Genomic DNA, 12,128 nt, shown 5'->3' on the forward strand with positions numbered 1-12,128 from the left:
TTGTGGGAGGGGCGATATGCTTATAGGGGTGAAGAGTGCAGGAAGGAAGAATTTAACATTGACCATAGACTGTGAATTGTATCAGAGCAGTTCTCTGAGACAGGCCGTTGCAGTCCCCACATCTCCCCTTCGGTTTTCTATCCCCTCCTTCAGTGGCTTGGCTTACTGGGTTCCTCCTGGGCTGAACTGTTCTGATGGCTGCCCAGGGACACATAGTCCTCATCTCAGCCCAAGCTTCCAGAGAGGAGATGAGTGAAGAAGGGCTTGGCTGGAGAGAGACTGCTGATTCTCACCCTGCGTTATTGGGGGGTCCATGCCACCTGTCACACTGGGTTTGTGGTATGTACATTCACTCAGTGGCGCCCCTCCCCCAACACACATGCTTTTAGAGTGCCACCTTCTCCCGCAGTGCCCTGAGCTGCTGTTGATCTGCTGTCACTCTGCAAGGTGAGGATTTGGAGATGGTCCCGATTTAAGAACAGTTTTTTTCTATGGGAAGTCTGCCCAAGGCTGCCATCTAATGTCTGCTCACTTGCAGCCTGCTGGTCATGGCTGAATATTCATTAATAATGGCCTGGCCACTGCCTGGGGAAGCTACTCAAGTTGATTCTGTAAGGTCTCTGGGGGTTCTGTGACGTGAACAGGGGTTGTGAGGTTGTGGGAAAGTGAGGCCGTTGTTAGAAAGGCTGTGGGATTGTGGGGTGAACTGGAGGGGTTCAGCATCGTTATGAGTGGTAGGGTCAGAGGACTGAGCAGGGCTGGTTTAGAGATTCCCCATGTGTCCTGTGCCTAGTGTCCATGCTGGGCACAACAGGCTATGGTGAGTCCAGCATTAGCTGAGGCCTCTGTCCTGGGGCCTGACTGCCCCTGACACCAGGTTAAAGGGGCAGCCTGGCTCTGTACATCAGCTCTTGGACTTCTCCTTTCCCTCTTTTTTTTTTTTTTTTTTTCGTCTTTTTAGGGCCGCACTGTGGCATATGGAGTTCCCAGGCTAGGGGTCTAATTGGAGCTATAACCGCCAGCCTACACCGCAGCCACAGACAGCAAGATGGGATCCGAGCTGAATCTGCCACCTATACCACAGCTCATGGCAATGCTGGATCTTTAACCCACGGAGCAAGGCCAGGGATCAAACCTGCGTCCTCATGGATGCTAGTCAGATTCGTTTCCGCTGAGCCCCAACAGGAACTCCTCCATTCCCTCTTAACAGAGGTGCTGGGTTTAATGGTGGCTGTTACTGTATTTCTCTGGCAGGGGGCCTCTTCTTGGGATTGGCCTCAGGAGAAGGTACCCAGGCTAAGATAGAAGTTCTCTGAAAGTTTGTTCTGAATCATGCAAGATCAAGAGGAGAAACTGAATAAAGACCCTGCCAGCCTTTGCTGTCTTGGTTTGCAGAAGCACTAAATTCCTTCCACTGGGTTTTACTGTCTCTGGTGAAGAGAAAAGAGGCTAGTTATTCCAGGCCTAGGCCCTGTGGGTATCCAGGTTGGGGGAAAGGGATTGATGAGGAGTAAATTGAAATGGTTTGTGGCACTTTCTCTGCCTAATTGGGTTAAAATTTAGTCTCTGCTGTTTATTAGCTCTGACCCTGGGCCTCTCTGAGTCTATTTCTTTGCCTGTTAAATAGAGATAAGGGTACCTCTCTTCACCTCCTCCCCCTAGCAGGATAATTGTGAGGATTATACAAGGTGTTTATATAGGATTGAACGCAGCTCTTGTTAATTGGTAGCTTAAAATTTTTTTTTTTTTTTTTTTTTTTGATGAAAGGTAACTAGAGGATCCTTGGAGCAGCAGCCGAGACAGTTGTTTTATTATATAGAAGATGAGAATGTCAGAAGTGCCATTTTGTGCCCACCCCAGAGGTCATACCTAGGCTCCTAGGGTCAGATGTGAGAACTGTCCTGGAAGTTTTTTCTGACCTTCACATTAAGCCTGTTTTCTAGTGTCTGACTATTCGAAGAGGCCTTGGAGACTGGTGAGTTCCTGATTGCAGGCACAGTACCGTTTGAGCTGGAAAGGTAGCATGCTCAAATTCTTGGTAATGGGACCATCTCTGGTTCAGCCATGATTATGGATTGTTAGTCCTAAAAACAACCAGACTCCTGGCACTTTTTATCTGTGTGATTCTGAGCAAGTCCTTTTATCTCTTTGAGCTATTGTCCTGTGAGAGTAATAAAATCTACCTCTCAGTTTTTGGGATCAAATGGAATAGTATATGCAAAACTAAGGCAGCATTGGAGTTCCCGTTGTGGTGCAGTGGTTAACGAATCCAACTAGGAACCATGAGGTTGCAGGTTCAATCCCTGGCCTTGCTCAGTGGGTTAAGGATCTGGCATTGCTGTGAGCTGTGGTATAGGTTGCAGACTCGGCTCGGATCCTGCGTTGCTATGGCTCTGGCTTAGGCTGGTGGCTACAGCTCCGATTCGACCCCTAGCCTGGGAATCTCCATATGCTGCGGGAGCGGCCCTAGAAAAAGCAAAAAGACAAAAAAAAAAAAAAACTAAGGCAGCATGCAAATAATTACTGATGGCTTACTGTGTACCATACACTAAGTGCTTTCACATATTATCTCATTTAATTCTCACAACAATTTATTTTTTTTTTTTTTTTTTTTTTTTTTTTTTTTTTTTTTTTTTTTTTTTGTTTTTTTTTTTTTCTATTTTTCGCTCCGCCACATGAGTTCCAGTATTAATCGACTTAGCCACCCCTACCCGGCCACGCAACGCTCCGCCCTCCTACACCACAGCTCACCCCCATCGTCCCACTGGCCACCCCCCTCATTCCTTCGATTCCTACCACTGCCCCCACTCCTCACAACAATTTATGATGCAGTTAATTATCACCTACATTTTACTGACAGGGAAGTTGACTCTTAGGAATTAAAATTGCCATGTGACTGACCCCCTGTGGAAATTATGCATCTGAAGAACTCTGTCTGCCTCCCAGAATAGGAATAAACCAGGAGGCAAAGTTTCTGCAAATACATTTGCTTACTGTTTTCCTTCCATCCTCCTAGTCTAACATCCCAAGCTAATTCTGGATATGTTTGTAAAATGAGCAAAAGAGGTTTGTATTGGTCATTTTGGTTTTTTGGTACCCTTTTCTGGTTCCATCTGTCTTTCATTGATAGGCTCTCTGGGGCTTCTAGATACAGCACCTTCTTGGCTGTTATTTATTTTTTGGCTGTGCCCGTGGCATGCAGAAATTTCTAGGTCAGGGACTGAACCTGTGGCACAGCTGTAACCAGAGCTGTAGCAGTGACAATGCTGGATCCTTAACCTGCTCAACCATGAGGGAACGCCTTGGCTCTCACTTTTTTTTTTTTTTTTTTTTGGTCTTTTTGCTATTTCTTTGGGCCGCTCCCGTAGCACATGGAGGTTCCCAGGCTAGGGGTCAAATCGGAGCTGTAGCCACTGGCCGACGCCAGCGCCACAGCAACTCGGGATCCGAGCCGCATCTGCAACCTACACCACAGCTCACGGCAACGCCGGATCCTTAACCCACTGAGCAAGGGCAGGGACCGAACCCGCAACCTCATGGTTCCTAGTTGGATTCGTTAACCACTGCGCCACGACGGGAACTCCGGCTCTCACTTTTAAATATCATTTGTGTGGAACTGTAACCCTCCTGTGCTCACTCGTTTAATGGTTGCTGGTGGATCAAAGATATTAGCATAGTAATGCAAGATATATAAAAGGGATTATACATCAGCTTGCTTCAATGCTGGGCAGCACTTAGGTCCTAAGGATCAGTTATCTCTCCTGACTTGAGTGTAAATTCATGTACATATGAAAGGTTTGTGGATACAAGAAACAAAAGGAGGAAGAGAAAGAAAGAAGTTGCCAGTTTGATTTTAGGCAGAGGAAATGTTTGGTGTAGAGTCTTAACTCCATTAGGCTTGGAGTTTTCAAGGTCCCATCCTTCTGATGGTTCTGGTTAGCTGTTTTGCCTCTTCCCCTCTGCTACAGACCTTCTGCCAGCGAGCCCTCAGTCTGAAGTTTTAATGTATTGTGGGGGAAAAAGGGAAGAAAGAAACAAAACACCCTATGAAATTAAGGATTCACGGCTGGTGGCGTTTCAAACACGGGTGGTGCTCATTAACAGCAGTGATGCTCACAGCCTGAAATTCCTTCTCAGTACTTTTTTGTAGCAGGTTTATGGGGTAAGAAAAAGGCTGCAGCTTTGTGGGTTATTCTTTCTTTTTACGACAAGTATAACGTATATGGAGGTATGACAAATAAAGGTCTGGTTAGAAATAGAAAGTGAAAAGCAACTGGTGGGACTCAGGCACGCACAGGAGATTCCAGGGCTCTCAGCGGAGATTTTCACTGCCCTAACCTGGGTGACCTAGTTCCCACAGCAGCCTGGTGATGTCAGAGTGGTATTGTTTCTGTCATTTTACTGGAAAGTGGAATGACTTGCCCGAGGTCAGGTAGCCAGATATGAAATGCTGGGGAGTGGACTCCAGGTCTCTGACTTTCAGACTCAGAGGCAGTCAGTCTCATTTATCCTTGTAACAATTTTAGTGATTTTTCCTACTGTGGACATATGATGGACCATATGGGATGTTATATAGGGAGATAAAGCAGGGAGTCATGGCTCAAGCACCAGAGTCAAACATTGTTTACATTTTGGTGATTTTTTAAAGACTCCTTTTAGCAAGAGGGAACATTCATTTTCGACAGGGAAGAATGCTTGTTATTCATCTATCTCTGTGCATATCCAGTTTCCTGTCTGGGAGCAAATACTCTTTCTGTAAGCTTTGATTCCCTACAAATCCAGGCCAGGTTTTTTATTTTAGTGAAACACTGTGCTAGGCACAGTGAGGGGAGAGAAAGATAAGCAAGGCCTTTCTGCCTTTAGAGTGCTTACAGTGAAGTGGGAAAGACGGGTGTGTACTCAGCCGATTAGTCCAGGCAAAATAGTAATAGCAAACAGTGACTGTGTCCACTTCTGTTCCAGGTGCTTTAGATAAGTAATTCACGCCTAGTCCCCAGTCAGCCTTGCTAGGGAGGTATTACCCATTTTACAGTTGTAGAAAAACTATGAAGTTAAATGGCCTGCCAAAGGTAATAAAGCTAACAACCATCCAAGCTGAGATTCAGATCCAGGTTGTCCCATTATAAGACCAAGTGCTCTCTTGTTTGAAAAATCCCTTAAAAGAGAAGCACAAAGTCAGAGTCTTTCGAGATGAGGGAAGGTATGGCATATACCTCTTTGTCATTCCCTCTCTTTCTTTTCTTCTGTCATCTTTTAAGATGAATGATTCTAATTATGTTGAATGATAGTCATTACTTTTTTCAAAAATCCCCTGCACGGATTCTCTTGTTTATATGGATCACTTAGTAATAAATCTCATAGTCTCAGAACTGAAAGGAAATGGAAAGATTGTCTAGATCATTCGCTTTCTTTTCTTTCTTTTTTCTTTTCTTTTTTTTTTTTTTTTTTGTCTTCTTGCCTTTTCTAGGGCTGCTCCCTCGGCATATGGAGGTTCCCAGGCTAGGGGTCTAATTGGAGCTGTAGCCGCCGGCCTATGTCAGAGCCACAGCAACACGGGATCTGAGCTGTGTCTGCAACCTACACCACAGCTCACAGCAACGCCAGATCCTTAACCCACTGAGCAAGGTCAGGGATGGAACCCGCAACCTCATGGTTCCTAGTCGAATTCGTTAACCACTGAGCCACGACGGGAACTCCGATCATTCGCTTTATTTTCTTATTTGGGGGAAACTGAGTCTCAGAGAAGGGACCTGACATGGGCATACCTAATAGCTGTTAGTTGAGTCAGGACCAGAACTCAGGTTTTTTTCACTAGGGTTTCCCAAAATGTAACAGGATATGGAATAACACCAGGCTGGATATTTTAAATTTTAATGGTTTTATACATGAGTATATGATTTTTTCACTTGAAATATAGCCAGAATATTAAACTCATCATTTGGCAGCTGCTGTTGCTTAGGATGTGTCTAAAATCTTGGCTGTCTATTTAAAGAAAAATAGACAAGGTTGGACAGGGAGGTGGCAGAATCATGGAGGTGGGGTGTGGATAACATTAGGGAAACAGTGCACATACACCAAGTTGTACTCAATGAGAGGATTTACTTGCCCTGCCAACTTTATTCTTTCAGGAGCAGGAAGGAGGGGTCCAGCCCCTGATGAAAACATATTGCCTGCTGGGCATTTTACCGGTGGGTCAGTGTTAATGGGCTTGTTGTGTGTGTCTTGTATATTGAGAAAGCTCAGAGAGGTTGATTAACAAGACCTTGGTCACACAGGGTAGAATGGAGAGTCAGGGTTCAGATCCCAGCTTGGGCTCCTTCCATTGCCCCTTCTGGACCAGCCTGCCCTTGTCATCAGGAGTTCTGACACTTTCTTGTTCAGGTACCAGGCTCAAGTGGAAGTGAATGTGATTGGGTTGCTGCTGTAGCCTGCAATTTAAAGCTTGATTTTGACAGAATTTCAAAGAATGTGCTGTATTTATAATATGCGGCATTTATCAAATCTGACTCATGCTGGTAAGTGATAAAACCCTTATCCTGCTGCCTTTTGGCTTCTGTACACATTGTGATGATGCTGTGTGGATTGTGAGCTCCAGGAAGACATAGATTGTGCCTTCAGTCTATCTGAAGGGCAATTACCAAATGATTTTGGAGACTGATTCATCTATCCATACTTTCAGAGTTCAAAGAATCAACCAGTGTATTTTTACCTAGGGTGGAGGTGTGGAGGTATATGGGCCACTTCCATGTTAGCTGAAGAGACCCAGAGTTGCACGTAATGGAGAGAAGGCCCCCTTTGGGAGATTTTAACTAGAACAGGGGTTCTAGGCTTTGGGTCCCTCCTAAACCAGCTGAGAAGGTTCTACTTCTCAGTGGTTTAGTACCACGTAGAGTGTGGTTTCTTGCACAGGACAGGTGGTCACTGCCCATCTGCTATGCAATAAGAGCTATGATAGGGATGGAATTCCTTGGTAGCTCCGTAGGTTAAGGATCTGGCATTGCCACTGCTGTGACTTGGGTCACTGCTGTGGCATAGACTCGATCCCTGGCCTGGGAATTTCCACGTGCCACAGGTATGGCCAAGGGAAAAAAAAAAAAAAAAAAAAAAGCTGAGATTGTGAGGTAGGCTGAGTGATGGTCCCCCTTCCCCAAATATGTCTGTGTTGTGATCCCCAGAACCTGTCAGCGTTACTTTATGTGGTCAGAGAGATTTTGCAGGTGTAATTGGGAAGTGAGGAATGGGGAAATTATGCTGGATTATCTGAGTGAGCCCAGTGTAATCAGAAGTGTCCTTATAGATGACGGTCAGAGTGAAGAGAAGAAGTGTGATGACAGTAGTAGAGGTTGGAGTGAGCAAGGAATATAGAAGCTGAAAAAGGCAAGGAATTCATTCTCCAGAAGGAATGCAGCCCTATTGACACTTTGATTTTAGCCCAGTGAAACTGATTTTGGACTTCTGACCTTCAGAACTGCAGTATGGTAAATGTGTGTTGTTTTAAGCTGCTAAATTTGTGATCATCTGTTACAGCAGCAGTAGGAAACCAATACAGATGAGTACTGAAGAGCAGAAAATGAATATACCACACGCAGTCCTTGCCTGCTTTCAGTGGCTGTCAGTGCAGTGGGGGAGACAGGCAATTACAGAGCCAGTTTTGATAATAGTAGTGAATATCCTGATAGGGTTGTAAATTCAGGAATCTGTCGGAGATAAGGAAATTCGGCTTTGGGAGTAAGGGAGGACTTCCAGGATGAGCTGACTTCAGAGGTGCTACTTAAGGACAGTTAGAGTTAGAGGATGAAGGGGGCCAGAGAAGAGCCCTTATGAAGAAAGACGAGCATATTCAAGGTCATCTCAGTAAGATCTGAAAACTAGGTGAAGGCTATTGGCCAGGCCTTGCAAGGCAGAAAGCTGGTTTCACCTGAGCTGATATAGGCACACATGGCCCTGTTTTCAGACTAAAGCCTTGCATAGTGGAAGCAGTTCTAAGAGGGAAAAGTCCTGGAGTTTTCTTGTGGTGTGATGGGTGAAGGATCTGGCCATGTCACTGGCTTGGTTCGCATCTGTGGCGCGGATTTGATCCCTGGCCATGGAACTTCCATGTGCCATGGGTATGGCCAAAAGAAAAAAGAAAAGTCCTAATGCTACACCATCCATGTTGGGTGCTGACACCATCTCAGGCACCTGCTGTCTCTTTCACATATATTTCCCCATGTAATCCTTGCAACTAGTATGAGAGGTAGGGACTATTATTTTCTTCATGTTGCAATTTGAGGAAATTTTAGGTTAAGTAATGGACCGAGGGCCACATAGCTTATCAGTAGTGGGGCTGAGATGTGAATCCAGGCCTTAGGGCTTTAGAATCCTTATTCTTAGTATTCTCCTCTGTGGTGGAAAGATCACTGGTTAGCAGTCAGAGGACCTGAGTTCTAGTGCTTGCTGTGCTTCTTACTAGACTTAGGTCAGTCTACTCTCTAACCTCACTTTTCTCATCTGTAAAAAAGGGATGAGAGGCCTGCCTGCTTCAGAGATGTTGTGAGCCTAAAGGAGATCCTGAAGGAATGTGCTTTTGCTGCAAACTCCCCTCCTCTCTCCAGTTTCAGACCTCCAGAGAGGGCCTTATTTGCCCTGTCTTGAAGTCATCCTTAAAGGTCATGAGGCAGGTCATGAAGACTGGCCACAATGGATCATGGATATGTCCACATGGGGCTAGTGTGTTTGCATCCGTGGGTGGTGGTAGAGATAGCAAGTGGGCAAGAGATAGATAGTGGCCTTGTCTCTGGGTACGGAGAGCCGGAATGGAAGTCTGGAAGGAAGAGGTGTTGTCTGCGTTGTGTTCCCTGCCAAGATGCTAATGCCAGAGGTGACAGAGGGGGAAACTTTCCTAACTTGGAAGTTAGATGAGCAGCATGTAGTGATTTGAGGCAAGTCTGTGTGAGTTTTGAAGGCTTCGTCTCTTCATGTGTAAAATGGGGATAGTGTGTCCTACTCTGCAAAGCATATGAAAGCATCCTACCCAGTTCCTGATATTTAGCGGACATTCCATAAATAGTGACAGTCTCTAAAACTGGCAGTTCGAGACTTCTCAGGGTTAATCCAATAAATTCCCATTCTTGGCAGGATTCTACTTCTCTCCCTTCCCTTTCAGACTCCACTTAGGCACATTGTAATTTGATGTGAAGGGAGTTCTGGCCACAGAATGAGAGACCCAGGAGTCTTTGGTGTGGGGCGGGGGCGGAGGGAGGGGACAGGAGACCCTGTGCTTCCAGCAGGAAAGAGTGACGAATGGTTTTCAGGTGGCTGCAGTGGGTCGGCTGAGCCATTTTGGAAGCGAGAATATGTTCATCTTGCCAAGGACAAGATTGAGTGTCACCGTTTTGCTTTCTGGGAATAATGGCTGTGCAGATGAAGCAGATTTATGGCGCTGAAGTACATCAAGGAATAGACTGCTTTTTTTTTTTTCCTGAATGTCTACATTTGCTGATTATTAAGGTAATGCTTATTTTAGAATATTCAGAAAGTATTTTCCAAAAAAATAAAATTATTTCCACAACCACAGATGATGACTGCTAACATTTTAGTGTATTTCCCTTCCTTCTTTTTTGAAATGCACATATCCTTTTTTTTGGAAAATACACAGTTTCATATGATTTATTCACTGAACATTATATCATGTGCATTTCCCAGATTATTACATATTCCTTAGAAACATCTTTATTTGCTACAGAATAGTCTGTTGGGTGCACAGACCATAATTTTCTTAATCATTCCCCATTCAATAGTTGGACATTTAGATTGTGACTACTGAATTACCTAAGTACATATTTTCCCCTAAAATATGTAAAAATATTTGACTTTTTCTTTTTCTTTTTCTTTTAACCATCTTCTTAGATTCCTAGAACCGGAATTCCTAGACCAGAGAATAAGTACATTTAAAAATACAGAGTTCCCTTCATGGCGCAGGGGAAAGGAATCTGACTAGTACCCATGAGGAAGCGGGTTTGATGCCTGGCCTCGCTCAGTGGGTTAAGGATCCCGTGTTGCTGTGGTGCAGGCTGGCAGCTGTAGCTCCGATTCAACCCCTAGCCTGGGAACCTCCATATGCCGCAAGTGCAGCTGTAAAAAGCAAAAAAAAAAAAAAGCAAAAGCCTATTGGTGGGGATTATCAGACAGTTCTGTTCACCTTAGATTTAAAGCAAAAAGGCTATGGCCTATTATGTGGCTGTGGGCCGGCTGGGTGAGGTCCCTGCTTCTGACCATTGTGCACAGGAGGAGGCTGCCTCCTCATCCCTCCCTTGCTTCCTGGCGGACAGTACAATCAGCCCCTTGTGGCAAACCAGTGTAATTTAAGTAATGGGTCAGCTTTTCCAGAGCTTCCCTCTCTGTCAGGAAGTTCATCTGTGAATCTAACCTAAATCTTGTCGTTGCATTTTAAATCCCCACCCACTGCTGGCTCCCCTCAGTGGAGAGGAGCAGAGCGGAGCTGCACACCTGCCCACTCACCTCTCTCCCCACTGCCTGACCACCTCGGCTCCAGCCACCAGCCTTATGTTACCCTGGAGGAAACTTGAGGGTCTCTGGCTACTGCTGTCTCGACTAGGAGGGCAGTCCCTGCATCGAGCGGCTGCCGATAACACCAGGTAGGGTTTCCAAACCCAGGAGTGCCCACGCCATGGGGGCCAGCATCCCCTGCCTCTCCCCATGCCCTCTGCAGAACTCGTGGGGACAATTAGCATTCAGAGTGGTGCTCTCCTATTGACACTGCGGGTCTATCAGATTCATTCTCTAGGAAAAAAGGAATGTGGCTAGAGCAGGGATTAATTGTGTTTCAGTCCCAAGTGCACTGGCCCAGTGGTAAATGTGCAATAAAGGAGGACGGCCAGCCGGGAGTGGGGGGACATTTGAGGGCTTTCTGGTGATGGAAGAGCCCACTGTCAGTGTGAAAAGGCTTAGTCCCACCCTGGGCCTCCCACCTTTGGCATCAAGTAACTGCCGTGCCCACTGCCTAAACAGCCTTGGGCACCTTGGCCAGAGTCTTTTGTTGAGAGCTGACGGCTTTATTAGGAGGCAGTAGGATGTTAATTTGGAAGGGAAATGAATATAGCTGCAACTTCATGGGCAGCCAGAGGCCCCTTACGTCCCTCACTTAGGCCTTTTAGAGCTGGCTGGCAATAGGCCAGCAGGGTGGACCATGTCAGGGAACAGACTGCGGACTCAGTCCTGCAGCACCTGTGGGAGTATCTGAGCGTGGCTGGAACCTGAAGTGTCCCAGGGGCCTGGCCCAGGCGGGCTGACCTCCTTCAGCTCCTTCCCTCCCCTCCACGTCAGCACCAGGAGACCCTGCCTTAGGATGAACTGCTTGGGGTTCCAGCTTTACCTCCTCAGAAGGTCTGCACTCTGAAGATGAGATGCCTCATTTCCTATTTGCTCTGCCTTCCTTCAGTGCCTGGCACTTTGCTAGTGCTTGATTGAAATGAAACAAGCATTTATGAGGCAAAACCCATTGGTTTTATGCCCTTAGTAAAGAAGCTAGTTGCCTGCTCTTTAGCCCTTATTTAAAAATTCCATGTCGGGAGTTCCTGTTGTGGCCCAGTGGTAAGGAACCTGACTCGTATCCATGAGGATGCGGGTTTGATCCATGACCTCACTCAGTGGGTTAATGATCTGGCATTGCTGTGAGCAGTGGTGTAGGTCGCTGACGCAGCTTGGATCTGGTGTTGCTGTGGCTCTGGCCTAGGCTGGCAGCTACAGCTCTGATTTGACCCCTAGCCTGGGAACTTCCCTATGGTGTGGGCATGGCCCTAAAAAGACCACCACCACCAACAAAATTCCATGTCAGATAGTTTTTCTTCCTTTTGAAGGGGAGGAGCTTTGCTTCTGCCTTACCTTATTATTATCCCACACTCTCTTTGGGGCTGAATGTTACTAGTACGTTTACCTTGTTGGAGCCCAGTGTCCCCACTGTGAGACCTTAGCCGAGTGAATGCCATCCCCGGCTGCCTGTTGGAATCCCTTGGACAGTTTTTGTTTTTTTTTTTTTTTTTTTTTTTTAGTATCGATGCTTAGGACCTAATGCCAGAGATTCTGATTTATTTTGTCTCTGCTGGCGCTCTGGCATCATCATGTAAAAA

The 12,128-nt window shown here is 46.0% G+C and overlaps 1 protein-coding gene across 20 annotated transcripts in view; it reads left to right on the forward strand.

The window, feature by feature from the left end:
- The window catches only part of PLEKHA7 (pleckstrin homology domain containing A7), a 229,981-nt gene that overhangs the window by 85,566 nt on the left and 132,287 nt on the right, over positions 1-12,128 (forward strand). The window contains exon 1 of one of the 20 annotated variants that reach the window (XR_002341563.1): positions 1,096-1,975. The exons of the other annotated variants lie outside the window; for them this stretch is intronic. The gene's annotated coding sequence lies outside the window, so the exon portion shown is untranslated. Of the gene's footprint in view, positions 1-1,095; positions 1,976-12,128 lie in introns of those variants that run through there. 20 annotated transcript variants of the gene reach the window in all.

This window comes from Sus scrofa, chromosome 2 (genome assembly GCF_000003025.6).
Source record: "Sus scrofa isolate TJ Tabasco breed Duroc chromosome 2, Sscrofa11.1, whole genome shotgun sequence".
In the NCBI taxonomy this organism is placed as follows: Eukaryota; Metazoa; Chordata; class Mammalia; order Artiodactyla; family Suidae; genus Sus; species Sus scrofa.